Source organism: Phocoena phocoena, chromosome 7 (genome assembly GCF_963924675.1).
Source record: "Phocoena phocoena chromosome 7, mPhoPho1.1, whole genome shotgun sequence".
Taxonomy (NCBI): domain Eukaryota; kingdom Metazoa; phylum Chordata; class Mammalia; order Artiodactyla; family Phocoenidae; genus Phocoena; species Phocoena phocoena.
Window position 1 is genome coordinate 898638 of NC_089225.1, and position 14388 is coordinate 913025.

Sequence of the window (14388 nt, forward strand, 5' to 3'; positions counted from 1 at the left end):
AATCAAAAACTGTATGTAACCTCCCATTTATTAGAAGAAAACCTCCAACAATTATGGGATGGGTTTATGTGGTTAACACCAGGCTATTTAAGTTTAAAGGCTTTTCTGTGTTGGGAACAATTAAATCACTAAGAGTGATCCGCCTCGTAACATTAGGAAATTAGGCTGGTGCCTTATGAACAATGCCTACGTATTATTACCCTTAGAGATAAGGATCTGTATGGCATCGACTGGGTCAGACAACCAGAGATTCATTGGATCACACGAATGGGACTCAGTGGATTTGTAGTACGAATTTATGGCCTTGGCTTCCACCAGGATGGATAGGAAGATGTACCCTGGGATTCCCATGGATTCAAGGTCATATACATAACAATTTAGAGATGACCCCAGCCAATTTACCACTGGTATGAGCCCTATGCGTCGAGAGACCTGTATTCCGCTGGTACGAACACTTAGCAGCTATTTTTGCGCCTTCAATAGGATTGGAGAATATAATCAGCCATATTGAAGCCTTAACAAAATTCACTCAACAGGCTTTAGATGATTGTAACCAGGCCATTAGCCTGCTGAATTTCGAGGTCTCTATGATGAGAAAAGTGGTACTACAAAACGGCATGGCCCTTGACATCTTTACAGCATCTCAGGGAGGCACCTGTGCCATAACTAAAACCGAATGCTGTGTTTTCGTACCTGGTGAATCCCCTAATATAACACATTTAATGAACCAAATGAAAAATTGGATTTCTCTTTCAGTTGGCAATAATGACTGAGCGCTGATGGAGGAGGCCATAGTTATCCTAGAGGCTAATAAAGAAAACGCAGCTTTTGGCTTCTCTGATTCACCGGCCACCTTGAGTGGAACTCTGGAGGGCTGAGAAGGCCGGACAGACCACCAAGAAGCTGCCTGGGCCGGAACCAACGTTCCTGTGGTTGGCAGGGGCGGGGGGGGGGGCACTGGAAGGGGGAATGTCCTGAGTGCCCTCCTGTGAGACGCCCGCGGGGCAGCCCCAACCAGCCCCAGTTCCTTGCGAATATCTCGGATGAGAGACTCCCGCACACCGACTGATGGCCCGAGTGCCTGCCCGGCTCCAGATCCCACTCTGTCTGTCCTCATTACTCCAGTGGAGCCTCACGTCACCCTCGATGTGGCAGGTCGGAGAACTGAGCTTCTTGTGGACACCGGAGTCACCTGCTCTGTTGTGACTTGGCCGGGCAGCCCCCTCCCCAACCGTGACTGTCCTGTGTTGGAAGTTGATGGACAGCCAGAGGGAAGGCAATTTACTTCTCCCATTGCCTGCGGAGTCCGGCCCATTATTATTATTCACTCCCTTTTGTATATGCTACTATGCTCTGTCCCCCTCCACGGAAGAGATTTGCTAAATAAATTAGGAGCTAGTATGTTCTTAGGACAGGATAAAATCCAAGGAGGTAAAGAATTCAAAGAGAGCGTGCATCTATTAGTAGCCCCAGATGACCCACCTGCTGGTCATCCAAATATTCCCCAAGACATCCCCCAGGAAATGAGAGAACAAGTAGATTGTGCAGTTGGGGATACCTCGGTGCCAGGGAGGGCAAAATGTATTCCCCCAATAGAAATACAATGAAGGAAAAATATTCCTGGAAGAGACAGTATCTTTTAAAGCCTGAGGCCATGAGGGGATCCAACAGCTGGTCAGAAAATTCCTAAAACATGGACGCATTAGGCCCTGCCAGTCCCTTTCCAACACGTCAGTGCTGCCTGTTCAGAAGCAAGCGGGAGTATCAGTTTGTGCAAGACGTCGGATCACTGAATGAGGCCGTCATCCTATTCACCCACTGGTGCCAAACCACATACCCTCCTCACCTAAATGCTGGGGAGCGCTCGGTATTTCTCTGCTTTGTACCTCAAAGATGCATTCTTCTGAATTCCCCTTCATCCAGGCTCTCAATACGTTTTTGCCTTTGAATGGAGGGACCTTGACATCCTGAAGGCTCCCCAATATACTGGGGCAGTGCTTCTGCAGGATTTTTAGGACAGCCCCCATCTTTTTGGAAACATGTTATCAAGGAAGCTGAGGGAACTCAGCCCTGAGGAGAGAACTCTTGCTATAATATGTTGATAACTTATTGATAAGTAGTGAGAAAAAGCAAGATTCAGATCAAAATACTGTTAAAATCCTAATTTTCTAGCAGAAAGGGGATAGAAAGTCTCCCCAACTAAGGCTCAGATCTCACAGCAATGGGTTCAGTACTTAGGATTTGTTTTGACACCAGGGGCTCGAGCCTTGGCCACAGAGGGAAAAACCACAATGAGTGCGTTACCATATCCAACCACAGAGGCAACTCCAAGGCTTTCTTGGGATGGCTGGGTTCTGCCCTTTCTGGATCCCAGATTATGGCCTTATGGCCAAACCTCTATATGAGACTCTAAAGGGAGGAGAAAGGGAATCCCTTCAGCAGAATAGGGACCACCAGTTGGCCTTTGAGAGTCTAAAGACAGAGTAGAGCACCAGTACAGGGGCTTCCGAATTTGGACAAGCCCTTCACCCTACACGGTCACAAGAGGTCAGGGAGGGCACCAGGAGTCCCGACCCGAAAGCTAGGACCAGATCAGAGACCAGTGGCTTACTTCTCCACACAACAGGACTCAGTAGCCCTGGGACGACCAAGCTGCCTGTGGGCAGTAGCAGCCATAGCCCCATTGGCTAATGAGCTTCCAAGCTCATCCTGGGACAACACTTAGATGAATTAATCCCTCGTCAGGTACAATCTCTGCTGGTGGTCAAAGAACATCACCCTGAGCTCTGCAGATCTGCTTCCGGCTGTCAAGAACGGAGACTTATTCCAGCAGTGGATAGAGACCATAGCACAGAATTACTCCAGCAGGTCTGATCCGTTAGAGGTCAAATGGTTTACCAACAGGAGGAGTAATATAGACATGGGAGCCTGAAAGACAGGGTATTCCAGTTAGCCCAGGTGAAGCCATAGAAACCAAGGCCCTGCCACGCCAGAATCAGCCCAGAAGGCCAAGCTAATAGCATTAATGAGAGCTTTGCAATTAGGGAAGGTTAAAAAATTAAATATTTTTACTGACTCTCAATATGGGTTCCACGCCGCTGCCACAGACTCCGGGGGTGGGCACCAGCCACTGCATCTGCGCACCCCCTATCAAGGGGATAATGGCCAGCACACGCTGAGGGAAGATGAGGCAGGCATCCACACTAAAAACAGTCCTCGCACCGAGAATATTAAAACCATGCAAGATACACAGGGGTGCTCTCATGTAAAAATAGCCCTCCAAGACCACAGTAGATAATTGTTCCTCCTAACGTCACAGAGTAAGAGGAGTATGAGGAAAATGAGGAGGCAGAGGAAGCAGTCCCAATGAACAGATCAAGAGAATTTCCCGGAAAGAATGAACAAGGAAACAGACCTCTTTAGTCGGATAGACACCAAGTTCCAAAAGGAGATAATGAGAATACTGAAGGAATAAAGAAAGGCTATTGACAGAAATGCAAATTAATGTAAAAAGGAACTAGAAGGAGGAGCCAAGAAAAATTAGAAAATTCATTTCCTGAGACAAAAGCTGAGCTCAAGGCAGTGAAGAGCAGAATGAATATTGCAGAAGAACAAATAAGTGACCTGGAGAGAGAATAATGGAAGTCACCCATCCAGGACGGCAGACAGGAAGCCAAAGGGAAAACATTAAAGCACAGGAAGTGACCTACGGGATGACATGAAGCGCGCCAGGACGGCAGACAGGAGGCCAAGGGAAAACATTAAAGCACAGGAAGTGACCTACGGGATGACATGAAGCGCGCCAGGACGGCAGACTGGAAGCCAAAGGGAAAACATTAAAGCACAGGAAGTGACCTACGGGATGACATGAAGCGTGCCAATCTACACACAATAGGGATTCCAGAGGAGCAGAAAGAGAAAGGGATCAAAACGTATCTGAACAGATTATGGCTGAAAACTTCCCACACCTAAAGAAGGAAACAGACATCCAGGTATAGGAAGCACAGAGGGTCCAAAACAAGATGAATGCAAACAGACTACACCAAGACATCTTATAATTAAAATGACAAAAGTTAAAGGCGATTCTAAAGGCAGCAAGAGAAAAACAAAGAGTTAATTACCAGGGAACCCCCATAATGCTATCAACTGATTTCTGTACAGAAATTCTGCAGGCCAGAAGAGAGTGGCAAGACATATTCAAAGTCATGAAAGGAAAGAATCTACAACCTAGGATTCTCTACCCAGCAAGATAATCAATTAGAATAGAAGGAGAGAGAAAGAATTTCTCAGACAAGCAAAAACTAGAAGAATACAGCAATACTAAAACTATCCTAAAGGAAATATTGAAAGGTCTTCTCTAAATAGAAAAGAAGGGACTTCCCTGGTGGCGCAGTGGTTAAGAATTCGCCTGCCGGGCTTTCCTGGTGGCACAGTGGTTGAGAGCCCACCTACCGATGCAGGGGATGCGGGTTCGTGCCCTGGTCCGGGAGGATCCCACATGCCGCGGAGCGGCTAGGCCCGTGAGCCATGGCCGCTGAGCCTGTGCGTCCGGAGCCTTGCTCCGCAATGGGAGAGGCCACAACAGTGAGAGGCCCGTGTACCGCAAAAAAAAAAAAAAAAAAAAACTAGGGCTTCCCTGGTGGCGCAGTGGTTGAGAGTCCGCCTGCCGATGCAGGGGACGCAGGTTTGTGCCCCAGTCCGGGAAGATCCCACGTGCCACGGAGCGGCTGGGCCCGTGAGCCATGGCCGCTGAGCCTGCGCGTCCGGAGCCTGTGCTCCCCAACGGGAGGGGCCACAGCAGTGAGAGGCCCGTGTACCACAAAAAAAAAAAAAAAAGAAAGTAAGGGCATGGAAAAGATATTTCATGCAAATGGAAAGGACAAAAAATCAGGGGTCATAATATTCATATTAGACAAAATAGACTTTAAAACATGGGCCATAAGGAAAGATAAAGAAGGACACTCTATAACGATAAAAGGATCAATACAAGAAGAGGATGTTATACTCATTAACATATATGCACCCCATATAGCGGTACCCAAATACATAAAACAAATACTAAAAGAGAAATTGACAGGAATACAATAACATAGGAGGTTTTAACACCCCCAGACATCAATGGACAGATCATCTACACAGAAAATCAATAAGGCAACAGAGATCCTAAATGATACAATATAAGAGTTAGATTTAATTTATCTTTTCAGGACATTACCTCCAAAAAAAAAAAAACCAAAAACAAAACAAAGCAAAAAAAAACCCCAAACGAAAACAAAGCAGCATACACATTCTTTTCAAGTGCACATGGAACATTCTCGAGGACTGACCACATACTGGGGCAGAAAAAAAGGCTCAACAAATTTAAGAGTCTAGAAATTATTTCAAGCATCTTTTCTGACAACAGCAGCATGAAACTAGAAGTCAAACACAGAAAAAAAAAATGAGAAAAAACTGATTACATGGAGACTAAACAACATGCTAATAAAAAACGAATGCGTCAACAGTGAAATCCAAGAAGAAATTTTAAAAAATACCTTGAGACAAATGACAATGAAAACACAACCTTACAAAATCTATGGGATGCAGCAAAGGGAATTCTTAGAGGGAAGTTCATAGCCATACAGGCCTTCCTCAAGAAAAAGGAAAAATCTCAAATACCCTAACCTACTACCTAAAAGAATTAGAAAAAGAAGAACAAACAAAAGCTAAAGTCAGCAGAAGGAAGGAAATAATCAAAATCAGAGAGGAAATAAATAAAATAGACATTTAAAAAAATAGAAAAAAATCAAGGGCTGGTTCTTTGAAAGGGTAAACAAAATTGACACACCTTTTGCCTGGCTCACGAAGAAGAAAAGAGAGAGAACCCAATGAAACAAAATGAAAAAGGAGCAACATCAACTGATACCGTAGAAATACAAAAAACCTTAAAAGAATACTATGAATATTCATATGCCAACAAATTTGACAACCTAGAAGAAATGGACAAGTTTCTAGAAACATACAGCCTATCCAAAACTCAATCAAGAAAAAGTAGATAATTTGAACAGACCAATCACTGGAAGTGAAATAGAATCTGTAAAAAAAAGAACAAAAAAACCCCCCACAAAACAACACTGCCCCCCACAAAACAACAACAACAACAAAACCTTCCTACAAACAAAAGTCCAGGACCAGATGGCTTCACAGGTAAATTCTACCAAATGGAGAATGAGTTTGAAAATGCTCCTTCCTCTGCAATTTTGTGGAATAGTTTCAGAAGGGTAGGTGTTAACTCTTCTCTAAGTGTTTGATAGAATTTCCAGGTGAGGCCACCTGGTCCTGGCCTTTTGTTTGTTCACAGTTTTGTAATCAGAGACAATTTCAGTACTTGTAACTGGTTTGTTCATATTTTCTATTTCTTCCTGGTTCAGTCTTGGGAGATAATGCCTTACTAAGAATTTGTTCATTTCTTCTAGGTTGTCCATTTTATTGGCATATAGTTGCTTATAGTAGTCCCTTATGGTCCTTTGTATTTCTGTGGTGTCCGTTGTAACTTCTCCTTTTTCATTTGTTATTTTGTCTTGTTTTATTTTTATTTATTTTTTGGCCACACCATGCAATATGTGGGATCTTAGTTCCCTGAACAGGGATCGAATCTGTGCCCCCTGCAGTGCAAGCATGGAGTCTTAATCACTGGACCACCAGGGAAGACGCCTTATTTTATTGATTTGGGCCCTCTCCCTTTTTTTCTTGATGAGTCTGGCTAAAAGTTTATCAATTTTGTTTATCTTTTCAAAGAACCAACTTTTCGTTTCATTGATCTTTTCTATTGTTTTCTTAGTCTCTATTTCACTTACCTGTTCTGATTTTTATGACTTCTTTCCTTCTACCAACTTTGAGTTTTGCTTGTCCTTCTTTATCTAGTTGCTTTAGGTGTAACTTAACATTGTTTGAGATTTTTCTTATTTCCTGAGGTAAGCTTGTATTGCTATAAACTTCCCTCTTAGAATTGCTTTTGCTGTATCCCACAGGTTTGGGATCCCTGTGTTTTCGTTCTCATTTTTCTCTAGGTATTTTTTAAATTTTCTCTTTGATTTATTCAGTGATCCTTTGGTTGTCTAGTAGCATATTGTTTAGCCCCCATGTGTCTGTGTTTTTTGCATTTTTTTGCTTGTATTTGATTTCTAATTTCATAGCGTTGTGGTCAGAAAAGATGCTTGATATGATTTCAGTTTTCCTAAATTTATCAAGGCTTGCTTTGTGGCCCAGCATGTGATCTATCCTGAAGAATGTTCCATGTGCACTTGAAAAGAATGTGTATTCTGCTGCTTTTGGGTGGCACACTCTATAAATATCAATTAAGTTCATCTGGTCTAATGCGTCATTTAAGGCCTGTGTTTCCTTACTGCTTTTCTGTCTAGGTGATCTGTCCATTGATGTAAGTTCGGTGTTAAAGTCCCCCACTACTATTGTGTTACTGTCAACTTCTCCTCTTACGGCTATTAACATTTGCCTTATGTATTGAGGTGCTCCTGTGTTGGGTGCGTATATATTTTCAATTGTTTTATCTTCTTCTTGGATTGACCCCTTGATCATTATGTAGTGTCCTTCTTCGTCTCTTGTAACAGTCTTTATTTTAAAGACTATTTTGTCTGACTATTGCTACTCCAGCTTTCTTTTGATTTACATTTGCGTGGAATACCTTTTTCCTTCCCCTCACTTTCAGTCTGTATATGTCTCTAAATCTGAAGTGGTTCTCTTGTAGACAACATATATACAGGTGTTGTTTTTGTATCCATTCAGCCAGTCTGTGTCTTTTGCTTGGAGCATTAAATCCATTTACATTTAAGGTAATTATTAATATGCATGTACTTATTGACATTTTATAAATTGTTTTGGATCTGTTTTGATGGTCTTTTTTCTTCCTTTCCTCTTAGTTCTCTTGTGATTTGATGACTATCTTTGGTTTTGTGTTTTGATTCTTTTTTCCTTTTTCTATGTATATGTATATGTATTATAGATTTGTTTGTGGCTACCATGAGGTTTTGATGTAACCATCTACATATATCCATGATTGTTTTAAGTTGCTGGTCTCTTAATTTCAAATGCATTCAAATATCCTGCATCTGTACTCTCCTCCTCCCATGATTACTGGTTTTGATATCATATTTGTGTGTGGATGATTTCCTAACTTTACTGTGTGTTTGCCTTTACTGGTGAGCTTTCCCATTTCATAGTTTTCTGGTTTCTAGTTGTGGCCCTTTCTTTTCTGCCTAGAGAATTTCCTTCAGCATTTGTTGTTAAGCTGGTTTGGTGGTGCCGAATTCTTTTAGCACTTGTACGCAAAGCTTTTTTTTTTTTTTTTTTTGCGCTATGCGGGCCTCTCACTGTTGTGGCCTCTCCCGTTGCGGAGCACAGGCTCCGGACGCACAGGCTCAGTGGCCACGGCTCACGGGCCCAGCCGCTCCGCGGCATGTGGGATCTTCCCAGACAAGGGCACAAACCCATGTACCCTGCATCGGCAGGCGGACTCTCAACCACTAAGCCACCAGGGAAGCCCTATGTAAAGCTTTTGATTGCTCTGTCAAATCTGAATGAGAGCCTTGCTACACAGAGTATTTTTAGTGGTAGGTTTTTCCCTTTCACTTTAAATATTTCATGCCACTCCCTCTGGCCTGCAGAACTTCTGCTGAAAAATCAGCTGATAACCTCACAAGGATTCCCTTGTATGTTATTTGTTGCTTTTCTCTTGTTGCTTTTAATATTTTCTCTTTATCTTTAGTTTTTGTCAGTTTGATTACTATGTGTCTTGGCATGTTCCTCCTTGGGATAATCTTGTATGGGGCTCTGCACTTCCTAGACTTCGATGATTGTTTCCTTTCCTACGTTCAAGACGTTTTCAGCTATTACCTCTTCAAATATTTTCTCAGGCCCTTTCTCTCTCTCTTCTCCTTCTGACACCCCTATAATGTGAACGTTGGTGTGTTTGATGTTGTCCCAGTGGCCTCTTAAACTGTCCTCATTTCTTTTCATTCTTTTTTCTTTATTCTGTTCTGTGGCAGTGATTTCCACCACTCTGCCTTCCAGCTCACTGATTCATTCTTCTGCCTCATTTATTCTGCTATTGATTCCTTCTCATGTATTTTTCATTTCAGTTATTGTATTGTTCAACTCTGTTTGGTTGTTCTTTATATTTTCTGACTCTTTGCTAAAAACTTATGTAACTTCTCAGTCTGTGTGTCCATTCTTTTCCAAGTTCTTGGATCACCTTTATGATCATAACTCTGAACTCTTTCTTAGTAGATTGCCTATCTCCACTTCACTTAGTTGCTCTTCTGGTGTTTTATCTTGTTCCTTCGTCTGGAACATATTCCTTTGCTGTCTCATTTTGTTTAAATTTCCATTTATATTTTTATGTATGTAGTAGCTTAGTTACATTTCTCAACCTTGAAGTGGCTCTCTGTAGGTGATGTCCTATGTATCCCAGCAGTACACTCTCCGTTTGTCACCCAAGGACCAGCTGGTCCCAGGGTAGGTTCTGACCTGTGTTTGCAGACTCAGTTCAGCAGGCTGCAGGATCATAGTTTCCTTGCTTCTGATGTCTGCCCCCTGGTGGGTGAGGCTGCTCAAGAGGCCTGGCGGGAGAGGCTGGTGCCTGCCCACTGGTAGGTGGGGTTGGGCATGTCTAGAGGTGGCTGTGGGCACTAGAAGTCTTTAGGCAGCCTGTCTGCTGATGGGTGAAGGTGCGTTCCAGCCCCATTGGTTGTTTGACCTGAGGCATCCCAGCACTGGAGCCTGCAGACTCTTGGGTGGGGCCAGTTTTCGCTGCCAAGGACATGAGACATCTGCCTCCAGCCTGGGTTCACGTAGGTCCACCACCAGCTTACAACCCCGGAGAGAGCCACAGCTGCCCCCTGCCTCCCCAGGAGACCCTCCAAGACCAGCAGGTAGGTCTGGCTCAGACAACTATGGAGTCACTGCTTTTGCCCTGGGACCCGGTGGATGCGGGACCTTGTGTGCGCCCACCAAAGTGGAGTCTCTGTTTCCCCCAGTCCTGTGGAGCTCCTGCACTCAAGCCCCTCTGGCCTTCAGAGCCAAATACTCTGGGGGCTCCTCCTCCCGATGCCAGACCTCTAGGCTGGGGAGCCTGGCATGGGGCTCAGAGCTCTCACTCCTGTGGGAGAACTTCTGCGATATAACTATTCTCCAGTGTGTGGGTCACCCACCTGTGTGGTATGGGGTATCCTTATATTGTGGGTGCTCCGCTCCTACCAAGCAATAATGGCCTACGAATAGTATCTAGAAATACAGGAGTTATCTAACCACTGCTGTGAGAATAGAAATGGTTAAATGTGACTTTCAAGGACCAGAGCTGGAGTGGGAAAGAGCAAAAGTAAAGCGTTTCCATTACAAGCCCTTCTAGACCATTAGAATTTCCAGCACATGCACTTATAACTTTGATTAAACGATTTTAATGAATTTAAAAAAATACCAAAGTCAAGTTTACTACTACTAACATTAACTGTGTAAGTTAGTATTTTCCCACTGTTTGTTCTTTTTTTAAATTGACGTATAGTTGATTTACAATGTTGTGTTAGTTTCTGGTATACAGCAGAGTGACTCAGTTATACATATATATATTCTTTTCCATATTCTTTCCCATTACAGTTTATCACAGGATATTGAGTATAGTTCCCTGTGCTATACAGTAGGACCTTGTTGTTTATCCATCCTATATGTAACAATTTGCATATGCTAATCCCAAATTCCCAATCCATCCCTCTCCCATCCCCCTCCCCCTTGGCAACCACAAGTCTGTTCTCTATGTCTGTGAGTCTGTTTCTGTTTCATAGGTAGGTTCATTTGTGTCGTATTTTAGATTCCACGTGTAAGTGATACCATATGATATTTGTCTTTCTCTGACTTACTTCACTCAGTACGATAATTTCTAAGTCCATCCAAGTTGCTGCAGGCATTACTTCATTCTTTTTTATGGTCGAGTAGTATTCCATTGTATATATATATATACCACGTCTTCTTTATCCATTCATTTGTTCTTGTACATTTAGGTTGCTTCCATGTCTTGGCTCTTATAAATAATGCTTCTATGAACATAACGGTGCATGTATCTTTTTGAATTAGAGTTTTGTCCAGATATATGCCCAGGAGTGGGATTGCTGGATCATATGGTAACTCCATTTTGAGTTTTTTGAGGAGACTCCATACTGTTTTCCATAGTGGCTGCACCAACTTACATTCCCACCAACAGTGTAGGAAAGTTCCCTTTTCTCACACCCTCTCCAGCATTTGTTATTCACGTATTTTTTAGTGATGGCCATTCCGACCAGTGTGAAGTGATACCTCATTGTACTTTTGATTTGCATTTCTATAATAATTCGCAACGTTGAGCATCTTTTCATGTGCCTGTTGGCCATCTGTATGTCTTCTTTGGAGAAATGTCTATTTATGTTGTCTGTCCATTTTTCGATTGGGATGTTTGGTTTTTTGAGTATGAGCTGTTTGTATATTTGGAAACCTGTTGGTCACATCATTTGCAAATATTTTCTCCTAGTCTGTAGGTTGTCTTTTCATTTTGTTTATGGTTTCCCTTGCTGTATGAAAGCTTGTAAGTTTACGTCCCGTTTATTTTTGCTTTTGTTTCTATTGCCTAGGGAGACTGACCTAAGAAAACAGGTACAATTTATGTCAGAGAATTTTTGCTTCTGCTCTCTTCTAGGAGTTTTATGGTGTCACATCTTATGTTTAATTCTTTAAGCCATTCTGAGTTTATTTTTGTGTATGGTGTGAGGGTGTGATCTAACTTCATTGATTTACAGGAGGCTGTCCAGCTTTCAGAGCACGACTTGCTGAAGACACTGTCTCTTTTTCATTGTATATTCTTCCTCCTTTGTCAAATAATTGACTATAGGTGTAGGGGGGTATTTTTAGGCTCTCTATTCTGTTCCATTGATCCATATGTCTGTTTTTGTGCCAATACCGTGCTGTTTTGATTACTGTAGCTTTGCAGTATTGTCTGAAGTCTGGGAGGGTTATGCCTCCTGCTTTGTTCTTTTTCCTCAGGATTACTGTGGCAATTTTGGGTCCTTTATACTTCCATATAAATTTTAGAATTATTTGTTCTAGTTTTGTGAAAAATGTCATGGGTAATTTGATAGGAATTGCATTAAATCTGTCGATTGCTTTGACCATTTTAAGAAGATTAATTCTTCCAATCCAAGACCAAGGGATATCTTTCCATTTCTTTGAATCATCTTCAGTTTTCTTTATTAATGTTTTATAGTTCTCAGCATAAAAGTCTTTCACCTCCTTGGTCAGGTTTATTCCTGACCAAGTATCTTTTTTGGGGGATGTGATTTTAAATGTTTTTTTTTTTTTTTTTTTACATTCCCTTTTTGATATTTCACTGTCAGGTTAAAGAAATGCAACCAATTTCTGTATGTTAATCTTGTATCCTGCCACCTTGCTGAATTCATTTATCAGTTCCAGTAGCTTTTGTGTGGAGTCTTTAGGGTTTTCTATAAATAGTTTCATGTCATCTGCATATAATGACAATTTTACCTCTTTCCTTCCAACTTGGATACTTTTTCTTTCTTTTTCTTGTCTGATTGCTGTGGCTAGGACTTCCAATACTATGTTCAATTGAAGCGGTGAGAGTGAGCATCCTTGTCCTGTTTCAAATTTTAGTGGAAAGGCTTTCAGCTTTTCAGTATTATATTGACTGTTGGTTCGTTATAAATAGCTTTTATGATGTTGAGATATGTTCCCCCTATACCCACTTTGGTAAGAGTTTCTATCATGAATGGATGTTGAATTTTGTCAAATGCTTTTTCTGCACCTATTGAAATGATCATGTGGTTTTTGTCTTTTGTTGCTGTAGTATATCACACTAATTGATATGCATATGTTGAACCATCCTTGTGAACTTGGGATGAATCCAATTTGGTTGTGGTGTATGACCTTTTTTATGTGTTGTTGGTTTCAATTTGCTACTATTCTGTTGAGAAGTTTTGCATCTATATTCATCAAAGATATTGGCCTGTAATTTTCTTTTTTGGTGGTATCTTTGTCTGGTTTTGGTATTAGGGTGCTGGTGGCTTCACAGAATGTCTTTGGGAATGTTCCTTCCTCTTCAATCTTCTGGAAGAGTTTGAGAAGGATCGGTATAAATTCTTCTTTGTATGTTTGGTAGAACTCACCTGTGAAGCCATCTGGTCCTGGACCTTCATTCGTAGGGAGTTTCTTTGGTTTTTGTTTGTTTGTTTGTTTTTTAACAGATTCTATTTCACTTCTAGTAATTGGTCTGTTCAAATTATCTTTCTTCTTGATTCAATATAGGTGGACTGTATGTTTCTAGAAACTTTTCCATTTCTTCTAAGTTGTCAAATTTGTTGGCTTATAATTGTTCATATTATTCTCTTATGATATTTTGTATTTCTGCAGTATCGACTGATGTTACTCTTTTTTCATTTCTTATTTTATTTGGGTTCTCTGTCTTCTCTTCTTGGTGAGCCTGGCCATAGGTTTGTCAATTTTGTTTACCCTTTCAAAGAACCAGCTCTTGGTTTTATTGATTTTTTTTCCTATTGTTTCTAAAATCTCTATTTTATTTATCTCCTCTCTGATCTTGATTATTTCCTTCCTTCTGCTGACTTTAGGTTTTGTTTGTTCTTCTTTTTCTCATTCTTTTAGGCGGTAGGTTAGGTCGTTTGAGGTTTTTCTTGTTTCTTGAGAACGGGTTGTATTGCTATGAACTTCCCTCTAAGAAATGCTTTTGCTGCATCCCATAGATTTTGTATGGTTGTGTTTTCATTGTCATTTGTCTCAAGGTATTTTAAAATTTCCTTTGATTTCCTCATTGACCTTTTTTTTTTTTTTAATAGCATGTTGTTTAGTTTCCATGTAATCGTTTTTTTCTCTTTTCTTTTTCTGAGGTTGATCTGTAGTTCCATCCCACTGTGGTCAGAAAAGATGCTTGAAATAATTTCTGTATTCTTAAATTCATCAAGATTTGTTCTGTGCCCTAGTATATGGTCAGTCCTAGAGAATGTTCCATGTGCACTTGAAAAGAATGTATATTCTGGTTTTGGGAGGGAGGTAATGTCCTGAAAATATCAATTAAGTCTGACTGTTCTATTGTATCATTTAGGATCTCTGTTGCCTTATCGATTCTCTGGAAGATCTGTCCATTGACTTGTGGTGTTAGTCTCCTACTACTATTGTATTCCTGTCAATTTCTCCCTTTATGTCTGTTAGTATTTATGTATTTGGGTGCTCCTATGTTAGGTGCATATATGTTGACGAGTGTAAAATCCTCTTCTTGTACTGCTTCTTTTATCATTCTATGGTGTCCTTTATCTTTCTTTATGGCCTTTGTTTTAGTCTGTTTTG